The 20,297-nt window shown below is 42.7% G+C and overlaps 1 protein-coding gene across 1 annotated transcript in view; it reads left to right on the forward strand.

Moving 5' to 3' along the window:
* The window catches only part of LOC142765406 (putative phospholipase B-like 2), a 194,500-nt gene that overhangs the window by 77,015 nt on the left and 97,188 nt on the right, over positions 1-20,297 (forward strand). The window lies entirely within an intron of this gene.

The raw sequence follows: 20,297 nt of genomic DNA on the forward strand, positions 1-20,297 counted from the left end.
CATTGTCACTGCTCAAAGTGATCGATATTGTTTTAAGACGTGCTTTACGCTACATCGTAATAACATTTCTATTAATACTGAAATGTGCAACGTGCTTCTGTAGGTGTAAGCGTAAAAAAAAGAAAAAGAAAAAAAATTATGTACAGAGGCGCACTGTACGAAATGGCTTTTTTTTGCTTAAAGACGGTATAGTTGGAGGTGCTGATATACCGCGATGCTCCCAGCACGTGCGCCTCGGTCTTTTAAGCTATTTAGGACAAGTGTCACCAGCAACAGGGAAAGATCTAGCAGACTTCCAAAGGCGCGTTGTTGTGGACATCGCCGTGCGTTGTTTTCCCTCGTTTCTGTTTGCTGTTTTCGTGCTTTGCTTTCGTCTGCGATAACGTTCGGCGTTATAACAGAATCGAGAGAGTATACGTGACTGTGGGAGCTATGTGTGGTAGCTCTAGTATAAGCCATGGCTGCTGCAACGTAGACGGCGTCCGCGCGCGTTGGTGTCGTTCGAGCACTCGTGCTTGCTTGATTGTGTTTAACTGAGTATTTAGGCACGGGTTACGTTTGTAAATCGCGTGGTCAATAATTGCTAATAGCGTGCCCCATATTGCCATCAGAGGAGGTGCTTGGTTTTTGAAATATGCCAGACGCTTTTTCTGAAAGCACGCTTTGAAGAATTTTTTTTAAGAAATACTTTCATACGTGCTAGGCAGTGCCTATTGCAAGCCCGCAATTTTTTAAATACTGGACGAGCTATCACATCTTTTATCAAATTACAATGAATTAAGATTATTGAATTTTAGATGACGAATTTCTGTGCTAGATTAGGTGCATAAAATACATGTTCGCAGCCCTACGTCTAGAAAGCAGGCAAATAGGAAGCATAGCGTCAAATTTGGATTAGATTCCATTGACGGAGCGTCTTGTGAGGGTAGAAAGAACGAGAAAATTGTTGATTTTTGATGCCGTTATAGAGGCAGTCAGAATTGCACTGATTGGTGACTTGTAACAATTCCTCAGATTGTTAGAGGCGTGATTAAAGTCAGTAAATCTTTTATTTTTTTTGCAGACCTCTTCGCTAGTGCCACGCCCAAGATCATTTGTTCTCATGTAAAAGAGAAAGCAGAGATGTCTTCACTGTTTGTACATGAAGAGGTAAGTTTCTTGTGTGTTTTGATTAATGCTACATGTTCTGAACGTTGTAATTTAAGAATTGTTTTTCACACTGGCTCACTACCCTAGAAGGAATTTGCTTCTTAGTGGAGTTCAGGCTTTCGTAAGTGCCCTTTTCGAGCTGTAGTCTTACACTTCACCTCATTTCGGGAATTTGCTGTACACTGTAAGCAAAAACTATCCGAGTTTGGGGTTTTTGCGGTTCATGACCTTTGAAAACTCTCTTGCGTTTAAAATTACTACCTCGTGTAGGAGTAAAAGATGGTACATGACATTGTTTTACCACCACCTCTCAGGCAAGTAGTAAAAGGATGTCAAAATTCAGTTTTACCCCGTAGGGAGTTTTCTTTCACGTGATTTTTAACCTGCGTTTCAGAGTTTACTACCACGTGACTGCAAGGTGCAGCTGCTTCGGTGGCTTTTGCCCCATAGCCCCCATTGTGACGCTCTCAGTGAATCCTAAAGGTACGCGAGGACCACAGATCTTTTTTTTTGGCATCCCGTGCCTTAGGACTGAGCTGGAGTCAACGCACTTTCACTGGAACTGGGGGCAGCATAAGCACAATAAGCGAGAACAGCATTCTGTGAACGGAAAAGAAAAAAAGACGGGGGGGGGGGATCCCAAAAGAAGAAAAAAAAAGAAAGAAAACCTGCTATGGAAAAATGTCCTGCATACTTTCGGAAATTGTTGGCTTTTGCTTGGCGGTGGTGCCTTGAAGACAGACGGTGCAAGAAGCTCGGTATCTGTGTGTCTGGTTGGGCTGATGGATCTCACATGTTTCCTACATCGTCAAACGACCGTGCGCTTCCGAGCGTCTCCGAACCTGCACGTCGCGGATATGTCGCTTCCGAGCCGAATCACGAATATCTGCCAGTGGTAACAAAATCATTCTGGTGTCATCGTCCGTGCTTGCCTACTGGAGAAGCAATAAGCAAAATGCTTCACTCTCTGTTCGGCACCGAGCCGCGGCCGCCAGTGATCAGTGGGAATGTGTCACCGGGGCAGGTGAAAGAAGCATCGCATATATTTTGTTCCACAGTAGGCGATGTCTGCATGAGTAAAGTGCTTGCTGCCCGAATTGCCCACCTCATGCACCAACTGTTCTCCAACTTGTAGCGCGAAGCCTATGCGAGGCAGACGGATCGAACCAACAAGTGGCTGCCGGTGAGCACGAAGAAAACCCGGACGGTGGTCTTTCGTTGGAAGTATGCGTACACCACCCCGTCCCCGTAAGATAGTGGTCACATGTTCATTTGTGTCTGAAATGACGACGAAATTCACACAGGATATGTGTTCTGTGATCGCCAGCTGTGTTTCATCGGATAGCCGTGCTCCTCGAAAATGCCTAGTACGCCGTCGGTAAGAAGCTTGTGTGCAGGCGTGCACCGCTTCTTTACGCCCATTGTGATGAATACGTGCTGCTACTGGGTTTGTGCACCGTCGCTCATTGAAAATCATTGAACTACCATGGTTTGTGTGTACTTAGATATATTTTATGGACTTGTGCATCAACAGTGCTAACACGCGTGGGGCCATGAGCCCGGTGTGCCAAGTAATTATTGGATACTCAAAAAGGTGAGATTGGTTAGATTTGTAATAAAAGGTCGGTGTGACATTTAGTGCCCTGCAGCCCACCTTAAGTTTACGCTTGAACCTTCGACCATTGTTGTTAATCAATGCAAAAAAGAGCTCTCCTACCGGTCCTACAGCGCCGGTCAAAAAGTCGTGCCTATATATACCGGTTTGTCAAAGTGTAGTTGAGCAACGCGTGCAGTCTGTTCGAGTGGTGTATTATTCTGCATTTGTTGTGTGTGCGTGTTTGTCTGTATGTGAATCTATGTGTCACCAATCCTGCCGTTTAATAAATTCAATCAATTCTGCCATTTAATAAGTTTGTCGACTCTGGGCGAATGCACCCGTCAATTTTTATTTTATTTTATCACCGGAAATAACTTCCAGAAATCACCTCAAAAACCTTGTGAAGGCAGTAAAAGTTTACTCTCTCTATAATCGCTCAAAACCTCACTGGGCTAAATAATTACTACTCTCCATACGTTCAAAAACTCAGTTAGCACGAGAGTAAATTTTTACCTCGATAATAGGTAGTAAAAAGAAAACCCCAGGAAAGGTAGTGCGCTAGAGCACAAATGATTTACCCAGTTTTTGAGGTTATTTCAGGGCATTTTCGTTTAGTGTGTATGCTGGAAAACTCTTATCTTTATCACACGAAATTATTGGAATGTATGGGTTGTATGCTTCGAGTTCAGTGTAATGTCAATTACACGCCATTTCGAAGTATACACGCTACACATTTTTATATATGGTGCTGCCAGAACAGCACGAACATCCTTTTATGAGAAGTCATACTTGCTCTTATTACAGGATGAGAAGGTGCCGCTGACGTCCTGCGTAGTCTACCCCTGCCCCAGCCTAGAGCAAGCCTAGTTCCTGAACCTCCACATGGATAACCGAAAAATCTTCCGTGTCAGTAATGACTAAGAAGGAGTGACAGCACTGATGAGTTGATTTTTTTATTTTCAACGTTGTCTACGGCCTTAAGGCCTTTAACAACCACCGTGATTGAGCGGCTTTTTCTCGGCGTGAGTTTGGAGTTTACCAAAGAAGTTGTTCAGACAGTACGACGCTGAAAATTTTAGTGTCACAGTGCCTGAACAACTTTTTCTAGTGTGGTTATGGGAGATGAACAAATATTGTTAATTGTGTAAGTTATTTTGCTTAATTGAATATAGCTGGACCGTCCCATGCCAAACGTCCCAGCCACTTTGGCGACCATCTGAATTGTATTTGAAAAAAAAATGTGCTGACTTACTGCGTTGAAAACAGTGAACTGCTAGAATATTTCAGCGAGAAAAAAAGTTTTGTTCATGTGGCTGGCTTATAACTTCCTGGCATAATGCCGTCTGTATGCTGTTTGTGGAAAATTTCGTTCTAAAACTACCGCTTATTTTTTCTAAAGCAAATTCGGTCTACCTGTTAAGTAAATGTGCTTTTGTAAGGTATTTGAAGCTCAATAATATTAGTGCAATTTTTTTGCCTCATTCGCTTCTAAAAATAAAGCCAAAATGTGTTATGTTTGCATTTTTTATTGCAATATTGCACTTTGTATGAATATCTGAGCAGTGAATACTTACTCCACAGAAGGTATATTTTGAGGAAAAAATATCTTTAGACCTCTCAAGCTGCTGAAATATACCAGAAAATATCACGAGTCTCACGAAATCGTGATTTTTGTCCGTATTGAGATGCAATTTGCTGCATGTTGTGATACAATAAAAACTCATCATTATACTCAAATTGTAAAAAAATGTAATTCTTTCTACAACCAAATCTTATCGCAAAAAGGACAGGAAAGAGCGGTGTCAACTGAATTGTATTGAAGGTGCTACGAGCGTTTTTATACTGAGCACAAGAACAGGGCTCATCTGCAACAACACATGTGTGACTATGGCAAAATAATTTTAACCGAGAAAAGAATACTCTTTTTCAGAAAAGATAAGTGAAGGTGTATTGATGCATTGATCCTTGGTCTTCCTGATAAAGAGTTCTAAAGTCTCATTTTTTCTGCTTGCCTTTTTTTTTTCAAAAACCGTGTTTTATGAAACCTAGGACTACACTTACATTCTTTACGGTGTCCGGCCATGAGACTACTATAGCCCTTCTTAACATTTAAAGCATGCTGTCTTGCTTGATCATTGAAGCATTGCCCAGTTTGTCCTATGTTTACTTTTCCACATGTTAGCGGTATCTCATACACATTAGATTGGTATTCAGTAAACCTATTCTAGTGACGAATGGTGCAAGATTGACTATTCCTGTTGCTCTAAGTACATGCACTTTTGAAAGCTTGCAAGGGGTGGAAAACAACAATGTCATATCTGCTGGCTCTTTTCCTAAAATTGTGAGACACCTTATGTACGTAGTACCGTATAACATGCAAAGGTCATTCGTCATTCTGTTTTTCTTTTGGTCCTGTTTCCTTTAACTTTATTTTCTGCAGGAGTGTTTCGCAAACAATTGTGATGATGCTGTTGGGGTATTGGCTGGTGATATCAGCCCAGGAGTGCTAAGAATGTTCTGCCTTTTAATAGTGGGCATTCAAAATTAGTTGAAAGAGGAATTGATACCACATGTATTCAGGCCACCCTTCTGAAGTCATGTTAGCACAAGGGTGAGGTCAGGCATAAAACCAGATTAAAAGACTAAAAGATGCTGGGTATCCCAACAGAATCATCACACCCGTTTGCAGAACCCTCCTGCAGAAAGTAAAGTTAAATAAGACAGGACCAACAAAAAAACAATGACCAAAACCTCTGCATGTTATACCACATCACGTGTCTCACAATTAAAAAAAATAGCTAGCAAATATGATATTAATGTGTTGTTTTCCACCCCTTGCAAGCTTTCAAAAGTGTGTGTACTAAACAGCAACAGGAATAGTCAATCTTGCCCCATTCGTCACGAGAACCGGTTTACCTAATGCCAATTTAACGTTTGTAGAAGTATTTTTTATAAGGTAAACCAATGATCAGTGCATCACTACACGATCACTTATCCTTTCCGAGAGGGAGTATTCTTTTCACAGTCAAGATTATTTTGTAGTGCTCACACGTGTCGTCGCGCAAGAACACGGTTCCTGTACTCCGTATAAAAGCACTCGTAGCACATTAATTAAATTCAGTTGACAGTCGATGCTCTTTCCTGTCCTTTCTGTCTCTTCCTAAAGTTGTCGCGCTGTGACTAGTACACAACCACAATGAACCAATTCGCCCAAATTAAGCTCTTGTTACGTAACACGTAGATCGAGTTTCGTATAAAAAGAAGGAGTGGTGCTTTTAAAATACAATTTTTCGCATACAACACCTAGACGGCATTTTAGGAAGTTCAGAAGGCAGTTACGTGACCAAATATTTTTCTTCTCCTAAATATTCCAGGAGTTCACTATTTTCAATGCAGCACGAGTTTTTCTAATACATTTGAGATGGTTGCCAAAATGGCTGGTACATTTGGCATAAAGTGACCCAGCTGTGTCATTAGCCATAATTATGCATTACCTCTTTTGTTTTTTGTGTGTCCTGACTCAGTTTTGTGTTCGTTTCTAGCTTATTGTGTTTCTGATCATTGTATTGGTTTCTTAAGTATTCGCAAAAGTTATATGTGCGAAAACCCGTATATGTTTGCATGTACATCATTTCTCATAACCAATTGTTATACATCCAGGAATACAAAGCTTAAACCACTGTGATTGTATACATTTGAAAACACTATCCATATATATTTTTGTGTACATCACTTCTTAAGAACGATTTGTACATGAAGGCGTATAAAGTGAAATCGTGGTGATTGTATATATTTGAAAGAATCATAAGTATATATTTGCCTGTATTTCATTCCTATTAACCGATTGTGTACATGAAGAAGTATCAAACTGGAAACCGCTGGGATTGTAGATATTTGAAAGAATCATAGGGATATATTAGCGTGTATTTCATTTCTAGTCTCTATGTACTTGAAGCAGTATACTAAACTAAAACCAGTGTATTTGTATGTTGCAAAAAATTGTCAATAAAGGGAAACTTAAAAAATATAATAAACATTTGAGGTGTTGCATGTGTAGTGTACGTATACGTGAACGTATATCTGGTGAAAAAGTTGTGTGGCAGAAGAAAAGTTTATGTTTTATTTGCCTATTAAATAAATGCAATATGCAAGGGCAGCAAGGCTTCATTTTCTGTAACTTACATTATGCATATACTGTGAAGTATATATAGATCCAGCACAAGTTCATACACGATTGTACGCGTTTATATTTTTGCCCACACGCAATGAATAAAGCTCGACAGGTGGCGCACCATCGATAATCAGGACCACTTTCTTCAAGTAGTGTGTAATCAGTGCATGCTGATATCTATTAGTGCAGTCTAAAAGAATACTGGCACCCCTGCCATGGGCACTCAACACCCTTGTGCACCCTTCTCGCACCCTCCTCAGAGGGTGCTAAAAAAGGGAAGGACATCGAAGGCACCCTTCCTTAAGGGTCTTTTTGTAACACCCTACAGTTTTTTTTACATGTACACCCTATGCTAAGGGTGTATGGTAAAGCACCCTTTTTGGATGGTGCGGAATTAACACCCTTAGGGTGTTGTCCACGGGACAAGCTCATTTACACCCTTCTGGGTGTAAAAATGTTTACTGTGTACGGTGAAGCGCAGCGAAGCCTGTCCGTCGGTGTGGTTATCAAGCGGGGACCGGCGTCGGTGTATCGACGGCAACTAGCACTCGAGAAGCCTGCAATGTGTGTTTGTGTGCCGGTAGCAGTTCCTTTGCTTGACTTTCCAGTGTCTCTGTTGGGTGCTGTTCGACATTTCGGATTGACAGCGTTCTGGCACGTTACTTGAGTGACCCCAAGTACGTACGGAAACGTATGAACTACGTGCTGTGTTCGGTTCTTGCTTCGCCACTGGCCCGTACGCTTCTATTTTCTTGAGAGCAATGTAGTGTTCGGGAGCGAAACGATGTTCGTTGTGAACAGTGGTGCTGTGTTGACGCTCCAAGACTTGTGAACAAGCTGTGCTCGTGTGACCGAAAAGTGAAAAACAGTGTTTCATAACTGTTTTGCCCTGCGACGTTGTGGTGGTGGAGCTTGGCGCTTTTGTTTGTTAACTCGTCACTTCTCATTTTTGTGATAACCATAGTCCTAGCGCTGTGATGTGATGAACCAAAACTGCGAGATGCTACATTCTGTAGTGAATCGTGTTACTTTGGCAGCGTGCCTAGAGTGTTCTTCGGTAAGAGCTTGAGAGTTCTATGTGGCAGCGAGAGCCCGTGAACGTCAAGCTTTCCTCCGGCCCCCATAAAGAGCTAAGATTTCACCGGTGCCTTGCTTTGGATGAATTGTAGGCCAATACCGCCTAACTACAGGTTTCCGAGTTCGTCTGGCCATCGTTTTGCACGGCACTAGAGCCTTGACAATAGCCGGTCATGGCGAGTTCTTACACTTCATCAATGGACGTGCACGCCTGGCCAGCCCTTCATTGCTGTCATCGGCAGTTTCCAGTCTGCAGATGCCCTTTGCCTGTTGGCCGTAGAGTACACTTGGTTCCTCATGACGCTGACGGCTACTAAATGCTGCCATCAATGAGTTCACCTTGCAGAACTAAATTTCACCGGTATTATATTTCATGCTGTACTATTACATGTGCAAGTTTTTGAGCCCATCAGATGTAATGTTTCCCTACGGTAAGTTGAAGCATGAAAAATTTACTACTACTGTTACATACATACACATATTTATTTATTTATTTATTTATTAGAATACCCTCAGGGCCCGTAGGGCATTACAGAGGGGGTGGGTACAACATATATAACACACAAGAAAAAAGACAAAATAAAGAAACAAGTATCAGATGCGCAAATCAGGAAGGCAACATAAGTCAACTGAAAATGTATAAGAATTCAAGCACATACAAGACAAAGATAGATAATGGAAACTGCGTATAGTTACAAGCATTGCTGAGAAATTGCAGTCTTGAATAACAAAGGGTCTGTTATTGATACAACGGAACGGAGCAAATACATATTATGGAGCAAATACATCAGGAGATTTTGTGATTTGATACAAGTGAGCTCTTGTTTGATTATGAGGTTGGGCCTGTTGATATACCACGTTTGATAGTTGGAAAGTTATTTTAATTTATTTTCCAGAAGCCAGGTAACACTTAAGAAATTTATGTTATTTTGGAAGATTAGTTCTATAGACGATTACCACTGTGGTAGCGCTATACTTCACTAGGACATATATATTGCAGTACGTAAATTTTACATGACGCTTCAGTTTATTTCAAAGTGATTATAGCAGACTTTGGTCACTTTGACGAAGTGATAGGTTCGTCAAAGAAGTATTAGAATTGAATGCTTTTATTGATTGTTTTTAAATATCTCGTTTTTGGCTCTTAATAGATCGCAGAGATTGGCTTGTTAAGGTCCCGTGATGCATCGGTTGCACACACTGGCACATCAATCCTCATCATGACTCGGAGCACCTGTACAAAAATAGAAAGGACACGTGCTCCCTAACTGTGCAAGTCTATGTCACCGCTGGGACTGTTATCATTCAGTGGATGTGGCCTGGAAGCATGCATGGCAGCCTCATCTGGAAGGACTGCGGTCTGCTTGGGAGCTTCGAGGGCACAAAACTGCCTAACGGCTGGCTGCAAGGTTAGTTTTTCTTTATACTATACATACGATTAAGTGAACACCACTTACTGTGCACAAATTGAAAATTCAAGCATGGTTGCTTGCAGTGGATACCTGTATTGTTCTCACACATAATTCTTATTCAACATTTATAGAATTATATAGCAAGATAATTGAGAATGTTGAAAGTTGAAAGCCTGCAGCTTATGAATGAAACTCCAATCATCTGAGACTCAAAAGCTGGTGCTTTTAAACAAGCACAAATACTTTGATTCCTTATTGAGCTCTCGAGCTTGTGACTCCTTCTGTGGATCGAGTGTTCTGGAAAGAAATAGCAAGTGGATGAAAATCGCCTGGCTGTTCACAACTTGCAAGGAGAAAGACCTATTGAACAAGCCTCAGACGACATAGGGCCAGTAACTGCATCTTTTACGTCATGTAGCTTTTTCTCTCTCAATGATGTGGCTTGTTGTGTTTCAGCCGAACGTGTTCACCACGATTGCATATTGATATATATTTTTCTACAAATTGTACCTGACCTAAGTATGCGTTGTTGATCTCTAAACGTGACGTTCAGTGTTTTTCAAAGTCATGGCTCCTCATCTGTCTGTGGCTAGCCTACTTCAGCAGCAGTGTGATGCAGCCAGCACACATGAGAGCCAAGTCATGGAGCGCTCCTTTGCTGTTCTGTGCAGGACGCAGCATATCCATCAAGAGACTGGTATCAGCAATAATGGTGAGTGTTGGTGGCACATATAGGAGCCCATTGTGTTTGTTGCGTATGATTATTTCCCCTGATGAAGTGCATTTTTGAAAGGTTTTCTTCTTTTAGAATTATAGATGTCAGCAACAAGCAAACTCATAATAACAAGCAAACTCATAGACTGCCCATTTGCTCCTATACGCAGTATGGTGGGCTGGCTATGTTAGACAGCCTTAAAGTTATGAACATTGGCTGTTGTGTTGTAATATAGTCTAACTTGTGTTTGTTAGGGAACTTATTTGTGGTTTGCTTCTCGCACCTAGTGTAAAGTCAAAATAGAAGAAACTTGATTGGTTTCTTATGCCTGGCAGAAGTTTCATGCCTTCATCTATAACATTGTAATTTTGCTCTTGTATCATAATAAAATATATTTTCAGTCTTCACTGTTTATGTGTGTGTTGAGGCTTGTCATTGGCTTCTGAAAATACGACATCTGTAAATATGAGCACATAGTTAACAACTCTACACTCTTGCATGTAGCATGGTTGTAACAATGATCTGTAGTTTTCTAAGTTCCGGCGGTAACAAGGGATCCGGTGCTCCACGGTCACGTACAGTGTATCAAGAACAGAGCACAGAAGACCAACAAGTATAAAGAGACTGCCAGTGACTGTTCTCCTGCTCAAAGTTTACGACAGCAGAAAGAGCACATTGTGATGTCAGGAGCAGTTTGAATTGTGTACGTAGTAACATTCTGTGCAGCTACTGCTTAACTTCTTAGCAGTGCATCATTCAGCAGTTTATTCGCATGCACTCCAAATTATTTAAATTTTGCATGAAAGATACCAAACTAATACACTAATTTAAAGGCTGCTGTAGTGTTAGTGGGCAAATATTTTTTAGCTGAAGCTTTTAACATGCGTGTTAAGTGCCTGCGTGTCTCTGCATTTACCTGTCATAAATCACAGCATCCATGGTCGACAATGGTAACGGTGTTTGCATTCTTTGTAGTACAAGAAGTAAAGCCTTGGATGCGGTAATCTTGTACTTAGTCGATGTAATCCTTCAGTCTACACTCATTGGTATAGCACCAATGATGCCATGAGTGTATAAGCTCTGGGAAGTGAATCTATGTGAATTATTGTATTTGGAAGGAAGAGGATCATCACTACTCCTAGTATATCTTAGCAGTAGACTTTAGTGCTTGTGTATTGTTATACCACTGCCTGTCCATCCTTCAACAGTCTACTTATCTGTTTCTACTGTGTAGGTGTAACTTTTTAATGCATACAATGCTCGGATAGGTTTGTTCATAATGCAAACGTGTACAATGCAAGTTACTTATCATCTGTGCAGCTTTACTTAGACCAGAAATAAATTATCTATTTCAATTTATATGTAGCTATAGCATGCATTTATTATCTTTTTCTAGGTGCCTGTACGATTGTTTAGCCCCACAAAGGTACTGGTATACTCTAATATTGAAGCTGGCATCTTAAAATACTTTGTTAGAGAGGTAATACTGTGTTTATAACCACTATTACTATTCTCAGATGAGCTGTGAAAACTCTATGGAAATATATTTACATTTTTGATCTGTGTGAAGGTAATTGTTCTTATGTTCTTTCATTGTGGTCCCTGTTTCATGCAAATGACCCATAATTACTTTGCAGTGGCATAGTATTAGTTGCGATTTTACACATACGTGGTGAACAACATCGCAGTTGAGGCCAGCAGCAAGACATACATGGAGTGCACTGGAGCATCACCTCACATAATTAGTGTACAGTCTTTGCCCACCAGTAAACTGAATATTTTTCAAGCAGACTAATAGACAGCTGTATGAAAACTGTGTTGATGTGCAAACTTTGAGGTGTTCTTGAGGAGTGTTTTTCATTTTACTCCAAGTGAACTAGCTACCCAAGGCCACAACTGGTGGGAATGTGGTGGTTTCCTCTCTCGAAAACCACTCCTACCAGCTGCATCAATGTTAGAATGGGGTGAATTCACGAACTAGAAAAATAATTGGTCTTTGTTTTCTTGGCCGAAAGAGACACTTCCCCCAATGAACCACCACGACGGGCCAGAATAGAAACATTTAGCAAAATAAAGTTAATTATACTTTTGAGAAGTGTTTTAGGGAAATGAAATGACGCCTATAGCTGTCAATATAAACACTGTTCGCACCAAGGAGCTTAGTAGCTTATAATTCTATTATTCATGTATTGTCTATAATGTCTTTGCGCTGCACCAACTTTCAGCCCAAGTGTCCTAACATACTTTGTTAGTGTGTTGTGAATGAGTCATGCTATGTAAATAAACAAAGTGATATTGCAGACATGTACAAAATATTGATGCCCAGCCCTTTTCTTTAGCCTGACATTGCCAAGAGCTTTATTCTTGTGTTTCTTATAAAAACTGCTTGTCACTGGGCAGCAGCAGAAACTATGCATGAAGCTTTTGCGAGATGGTTCGAGAAACACCGTGTTCAGACATAACAGTGCTGGTGAATTTCTCTCGTAGGTTACTTTCTGTATATTCAAAATGACTGTATTAGAATTGTTGTTTTATAGCCATTCGTTTTAATGTTTACACCTGAGTGTATGTATGTATGTATGTATGTATGTATGTATGTATGTATGTATGTATGTATGTATGTATGTATGTATGTATGTATGTATGTATGTATGTATGTATGTATGTATGTATGTATGTATGTATGTATGTATGTATGTATGTATGTATGTATGTATGTATGTATGTATGTATGTATGTATGTATGTATGTATGTATGTATCTTTTAAATGAGAATCCGCTTATCATTGGTGAGTAAGTTTGGTAATAATTTGGCTGAATTTGTTTCTAGTTCTTTTTTCTTCTGAGCCATTATACATTTCAATTTGTTTTGTACTGCATAAAAATAAATGTAACCTTACACAAAATATGTGTGTTCGAATAAGTTGTTTCATTTGCCAGCCTACAATCATGCGCAAGAAATTGGGTAAAATGGAACGAACCTGCGAAGATTAGCTTAGAGCGTAGCTACTCTAAATGGCATATCTTGTACACATATCGTTGGTCGAATATGTAGATTTCAACATATCAATTTTAATCAGAATAAGCAAGCTATCACCCGTGGTTGTGTATGTGAGTGATATATATGCATATTGCAATACCGGTTGGCAATTACAATTAAGGTCACAAACCTAGACAAGCTTAATACACGAATTTCGTCCATGCACCTTTTATCTGAACTGGAACTGTTGTTAATAAAAAATAAACTTCGGTTTAAAAATTTATTCTAGTAACCAAAAGCAGAGTATCTCTCTATGACACAAATCGAATTACCATTGTTCTGTTCCATTCTTGGCAAAAGGGGACCCTCGCAGCAGAACTCAATTAACTGCTATAGTTCATTTAAACCATTGACAGCGACATTACACTGAAGCGCGCAGCATAACAGATAGCGGGAGAGAAGACACAAACTAATCACTCTGTTTGTGTCTGCTCTAACTGTCCGTGCTCTTTGTTCCAGCTTCATGTGATGATGCCCACCAAATTAGCACGAAAGCGTGTCCCTACAAAGGCAGTCAACTTGGCCGCAAGCAATTAGCTCGCTGCACGTGGACATTTTCTTCAAAACACCGTGACGACTGATCGCTGGTCGAATATCCAAACACGTAAAAAGTAATATACCAGGTATGATCTTGGTATTTCAGCACTGGCCACTTTTGCGATAAAAGAGGATGGAAGGAAAAATTATGAATTCTGAGTTATGTAATTTATGAATGAGCACGGCATAGCGCTTTTGGGTCAAAAGGGGAGTGAAAGAAGAAAGCGTGAAAGCCACTTTCTCAAAAAAAAATTTGTACCCGCTGCTACGCATGATCTCAGGCCAGGCAACCTCTTAAAAAAATTCCTCGGTGAAACTGCGGATCGAACCCAAAACCTCCTAGAGCGTAGGTGAGCGCTGTAACCGCTCGTCCATTGCAGCACTGCTTGCATTCATTATATTGCTGATATATCTTCAATGCTTAGAATGACGCAAAATGCAAAAACGTTTGGGGAAACTAGGTCAAAAATAAAAAAAATAGTTGTAATGCGTTTGCCCAAGCTTACTAGAAGATAGAAACCGCCACGTGTGGCTGTATAACCGAGCACTATTTATCTTGTACATTGCTGTCATGATGTTGGGATAGCCGGCTACCTTCTCATAGTTTCCCAAATATAAATGAAAAAATAGAAATATATATCGGCCGGCAACAGCGCTAATCAACTATTATGAACTTACTGTCACTAGTGTTACTTTCACTAGAATAATGCTCAATTTGTTTTCATTATTGTTATTTAAGGAAGATTTGGCTCATTAAGTCACAACTTCCCTAATTAGCATTGATTTTGTCACATCTAAAGACAGTCGCACTTCATCTCACTTTACGTGTGGCTGTCGCTCCCATAAATTGCGTACTCCACTTTTGTATGCTCTCCAAGCATCCGACGCTGCTTTGCGGAAACTTTCCTTGACCTCTGCTGGGCCAGAAAATTGTCTTTATTATCTATCGACTTCAAGCTTTCGTGGAGACGAAACGAGTCTCTCTTTCTCTTTTTTTTTCGCCCTTTTTGCACGTGTGATAACGTATCTCGACTTTAAGACTCGTATACACGTCTTTTGCTTTGTTTGCTCACTCAAACAACGCTGGACGAAATATTTGCACCGTATTTTGTGAAAAGCATTAGCACTGAAACACCTCCCAACGGTTCTCCGTCGTTTTACGTAGACACATATCTAAGCGTAAGCGTAGGCACGTTCTCGCATTCCGGCTTTATAAAAATGCTTATGTGCATGAAACCAGCGAAGTACCACTCACAACTTCATTTGATTACTGCTGTTCTCTATTTCTGCACAATTTGTCCGCAGGCACAAAAGTCGCTCCTGTGTCTTGTAATAAGAATATTGTAAGAAAGGCAACCTTTTACGTCTAGGTACAAAACACCCTTACCTTCACCACTATACCGTGCTCGATTACAGCGGATTAGTTGAGTAGCAGCACAGCTTCATTAAAATGTAAGGTAACAGGTCGCGTTAAACAGGGGAAAACATTTGAGGCACATTTTAAACATTGCATGCATCAATTTATGCGTGGTTTCTTTGATGTGGTGCACCTGGAGTGTTGTTTACTTATACTTGGCGAGATAGCGCATGGATTGCTCGATGGTTTAAGGCCAACGAGCAAATTCTTTTTTAGCTACAGTCGTTGATGAAAGGCGAGTGCTTGGCTTTGCACAGCACACCAAAATGTCTAATGCAACGTACGCGGCATCCCGTAAGCGCTGTAGGAGACGCTCGGGGAACTTAAATTTAGATGCAGCAAATCATTAGCTATGATCGTATACTCTCGATGCTAGACGCTTTGCGTGCTACCTTGATATTATCGGCACACACTTCTTTCTTTCCTTGTCGTTTCATCGGCTATCGTGTGTCCTCCTCGCCCTCTTAAGTGCCGAATAAGTTAAATTCGTACCCGCGCTATAGCAATCCCTCTAGATAAGAGAATTTTTTTGGCTAAGAAAATGCGTAGCCAAAAGAAAGCTTTGTGAATTCGGCCCCAGGTTTATTTGGTCAATATTAGCCTGCTGGCTATTCGTGCTGTTTTGCTGCGTCCAATCGTGATCGTGTATATTGTCTAAGCAGCTGGCTTGAATGGTCATGTACTGCGTCAAACACGGAGGAAGGAAAAGGTAAGGAGAGGCCCTGACGTCACTCGTTGTGAAGCCGCGATGAAGCCGGAAGTCGTCCATATTGAGTAGGCAAATTCTTCTCTCTCGTTTACATATGAATGCGAAGCAGAAGGCGCGACTCCCTCTCCGGCTCGGAAAGCACGTGGGCTGCGCAGCGCGTGTGTCGTGGCGATCCGAAACTAATGGAACTGGGCTCATCACTCAGAGCCAGCGGGACACCTTCAGCGAAATCGCTTCGTCCGAGTAATAACAAAGAGTAACAGCTCGCTGACAACGAAGCAACTACGAAAGAACGCGCGCTAGATGCACTGACAACGGCGAGTGCTTTCACGTCATTAATTCAGCAACTGTACAGACAACACGATCGGTCGTGCGCCTTCTACGGTTGCATTCCGCCACGCGACTGACGCAGCGTCCTGCCACTGTGTCCGTGTTCCGCGTGAAACTCACCTGCGTCAGCATTCTGCGACCGTGGTGACTTTGAGCACGGTGCCAGTGACAGTTGAACGTGGTTGCTGTTACGTTGAGATTACATCCAATGCTGGTGGAGAGTGTACCAAGCGGAACAGAAAAGGTGTTTTAATACGCACATGCAAGTTGTTACTGTACACACACAACACGAAACTACGTATGTGCACATGGTCCTCACGGCGTCTTGCTGGGCTCAACAGCGTCGTCCGTTGTCACAAGCAGGAGCACTGCTCAACCGTCACTGACCTGCAAGGCGTTCGTCGTCATTCAGCTTCGTCATGGTGCCCAACGCCATTTCGCTGAACACTAACTGCTTCATCCGCGTCATCCGCCGCACGACACATGGATATGCACTTGTTCTACGCACTGTTGAAACCCCGTGATGGACAAAGAGATTTGTAAACGTTGCTAAGAGTAATGTAATAGCCAGACGAACACTGCGTAACCAATAACGCGGCGCAGAGCACAGATATTGTCCGCCACGGCTCAGCACGAGACCTGGGGAGGCACACATTCCGCCGCCAGCCACGGCCACTCACTGCTAGACCAGCTTCACTGCGCAACACGTAACCATAACAACGCCGCCATTGTGCCTACTGATTATGGCCGCCATGATGTCATTTCCGCCACATTTTTTACGCCCTGCGCCGGCTGGGCATGCCCTCTCCTTACCTTTTTCCTTCCTCCGTGGTGTCAAAATTAGCGCAGGGTTGTGCATTGTTCGCACCAAAGACGCACTACTAATAACATAGCCTCATAGCGTGGCATTAAGGTGTCACGTATCGCGTGTCGCAAATCGAATCAGGTGTTGGCTGCCGTCTTGTAGTGTATCGAGTTCCAAGAAGACATTTTCCGGGCCTGTGGACTTCAAGCGCGAGGCATGTTTGTCAGATGAATAAATATATGAGGTGTGTGAACCAGAGCCGAATGTGACTGACAACAGATGTATATGCCAACACGATAGAAAGAAGCTAAACTAGCTCGGTTGTCTGATACTCAAGGTAATAGCATCCTAACAGAAAATAAACCAAGCAATGTGCATGAAACAAAACTCCTGTCTGTTCTATGTTTCTCCGCCTCCACTGTCATGTGTTTTGAACGCTCTATCACCAGCGCTGACAGACGAAGCGCACGACTTCTCTGTTGATTGCGAAGAGCTCTAGGACGTTTATAAGGCAGGAACAAATGCCAACGCTTGTTATATAGTCATTTTCTTGGTATCAGAGGTACCAAACCGCAGGAACATTTTTTTGAGCGATTCCCGACATTGGCAGTCTATTGACAGCCTGGCATTAAGCACGTACTACGTGATGCCAAACAGCAAGAAAGAGCGTTACACACTCTCCGCAAAGGCAACAGGTGGCACTGACTGACACTCTCACAGTTAAATGCACATACATACCCTATAAAATAGGGGGGGGGGGTTACCACCTCCGTAGCTTTGTGGTAGAGCATTGGAGGCGTTATTCGAAGGTCACCAGTTCAGATCTTGCCCGGTGGCAAGTTATGTTCCACGTTTCTTTCTTCACATTAACATTACAATTACTTTCAATGACGTCCCCTATACTTTTCCTGGCGTTATTGTCTTTTAGTTCTGAATAATATTTTGTCTAAGAAAGAAAATGAGCCATTAAATTAACACATTTATTCATTCATGGTGAGGGTCTCCTTCTGAGAGACTTGATGTTTTGAAGTAGTATGCAAGGGAATATTTGTCAGCTACCATCTCGCAATAAGACTACGTGACGCCAAGCAAACAAGAAGTGTGTTCCACACTCGCCGCCATGGCAACAGTTGGCTCTGACTGACGCTTCCTTGTTTAATAGCATATATATTGTAAGACAGTAGCAGCGTTGGAGTCTCGATGGCGTTTATTAGGCCGAATCGACTGATCAACCCTTCCGATGAAGACGACGTTTTTCGTGATGATGATTATATAAAGATGAAGAAGATCAAGGTCAAACGTTGTCAATATTGTGCTTACACTAATTTCCCCCTCGCGCGGAAGTGGCCAATTAGGCCGCTGTTTATGACGGTGGTGTACGGCGCACGAATGGTTTTAAGCGTGACACGTGAACAACCTCCGTACCACGAAAACGGCCGTCGGGAGGCATGACAACAGGGTTTACTCGATAGTTAACAGGAGACGTCTGCTCGACTATAGCGTAGGGGCCGATAAAACGTGAGTGAAACTTATCACACAGGCTGGGAACCCGCGTTGGGGCCCACAACAGTACTTAGTCTCCAGTATTGAAGTGAACTACGCGGTGGACGCCATCGTAGCGAGTCTTCCGCTCTTGTTGGCTTGCCTGTGTATTGAGGTGGGCGCGTCAGCGACAATCGGCCAGGCGAGTGATTAAGTGCTCCCCCGGTGACGATGACGAGTTCACAGGTACGTCAAAAAAGGAGATGTCGAGCGGAGATGTTGGTTGACGGCCATAGACGAGAAAGAATGGGGAATAGCCCATGGTGCGCTGCGTAGCGGTATTGTACGCAAAAGTCACGAATGGCAGGATGGTATCCCAGTTGGTGTGGTCGGCGTTGATATACATAGATATCATGTCGGTCAAAGTTCGATGGAAGCGCTCTGTGAGGCCGTTAGTCTGGGGATGGTAGCTGGATGTTGTCTTATGAATCGTATTGCATGCGTGGAGGACTTGTTCGAGTAGTTTCGAGAGAAACGCCTTGCCGCGATCGCTCAATAAGATGCGTGGGGCACCATGTCTTAGAAAGATTGCCTCCAGAAAAAAATGTGGCAATGTCCTCTGCTGATCCTGAAGGAAGTGGCCATGGAAGTCGGAATCCGCTAAGGAGTGTGTAACAACTCACCTGCCGAAGCAACTCGCGCTTGTCTGTGTCCCTTCTTTAGTATTCCCGTCTTGTGTTCGCGCTGTACGTTCTTCATCATGCAATACCAACTAGCCCAAAGTTTCACTCTTCGAAGTGCAGCTGTTTCGGCGTACCTTGTTAAGTGGTGAACTGCTGTGACAATCCAGCGCTTGCCGCTAGCAAATATTGGTAGCGGTCCGTAGAGGTCAATGCCAATGACATCGAAGGGAGCGTCAGGACACGGAAGAGGTTGTAGAAGACCGGCCGGGGAAGAAGTGGGTCGCTTGCGGCGTTGGCATAGCGAGCATGACGCAACATATCGCGCTACGCAGTTGGAAAGGCTAGGCCAGGCAAAACGACTGCGGATGCGTTCATGAGTTTTTTGAAAACCGAGATGACCAGCCTTGGGGTCATCGTGAAACGCCTCCAAAATCTGCGCCCTTATTGAACGAGGAGCAACAGGAACCCAGCGCTGTCCTTTGGTGTGGAAGACAAAGCGGTAAAGGATTGAGTTTTCAGTCTTGAAGTTCCGCAGCTGTCGATGACACGAGCGTTGGGAGGACGAGAGGCGCTTTGAAGGCGCTGCATTATAGAGCGACAGTAAGTGTCGCTGTGTTGGTGGGATGCAAACGTAACGTTGTTGAAGGTATAAAGAAAATCGACAGCGGCGAGTGAATGAACTGACGGGGACACTTTTATGGGTTCACTCACAGTTGGCGACAGGCCAGGAGCGCCTGATGAGGATTGTAAAGGACAGCGGCTAAGGGCATCGGCATCGTTGTGTTTCTTGCCGTATTTGTAGATAACGTCAAACTCGTATTCTTGGAGACGATGTATCCAGCGACCGAGATGTCCAGACAAATTCTTCAACGTCGACAGCCAGCACAAAGCGCGGTGGTCAGTGACGACAGTAAAATGGCGGCCGTGAAGATATGGTCGAAACTTCTGGATGACCCAGACAAAGGCGAGACACTCCTGCTCGGTGATGGTGTAGTTTTTCTCTGCTGCTGTGAGGGTGCGACTTGCGTAAGCGATCACACGTTCGTAATAACGCTCTGTGCCTTGCAGAAGTACAGCGCCGAGTCCGTGTCCGCTGGCATCAGTATGGAGGAGAGTGGGTGCGGCGTTATTGAAATGACAAAGCACTGGCTCAGACGTGAGGGCACGTTTCAA

Source organism: Rhipicephalus microplus, chromosome 1, assembly GCF_043290135.1.
Source record: "Rhipicephalus microplus isolate Deutch F79 chromosome 1, USDA_Rmic, whole genome shotgun sequence".
In the NCBI taxonomy this organism is placed as follows: domain Eukaryota; kingdom Metazoa; phylum Arthropoda; class Arachnida; order Ixodida; family Ixodidae; genus Rhipicephalus; species Rhipicephalus microplus.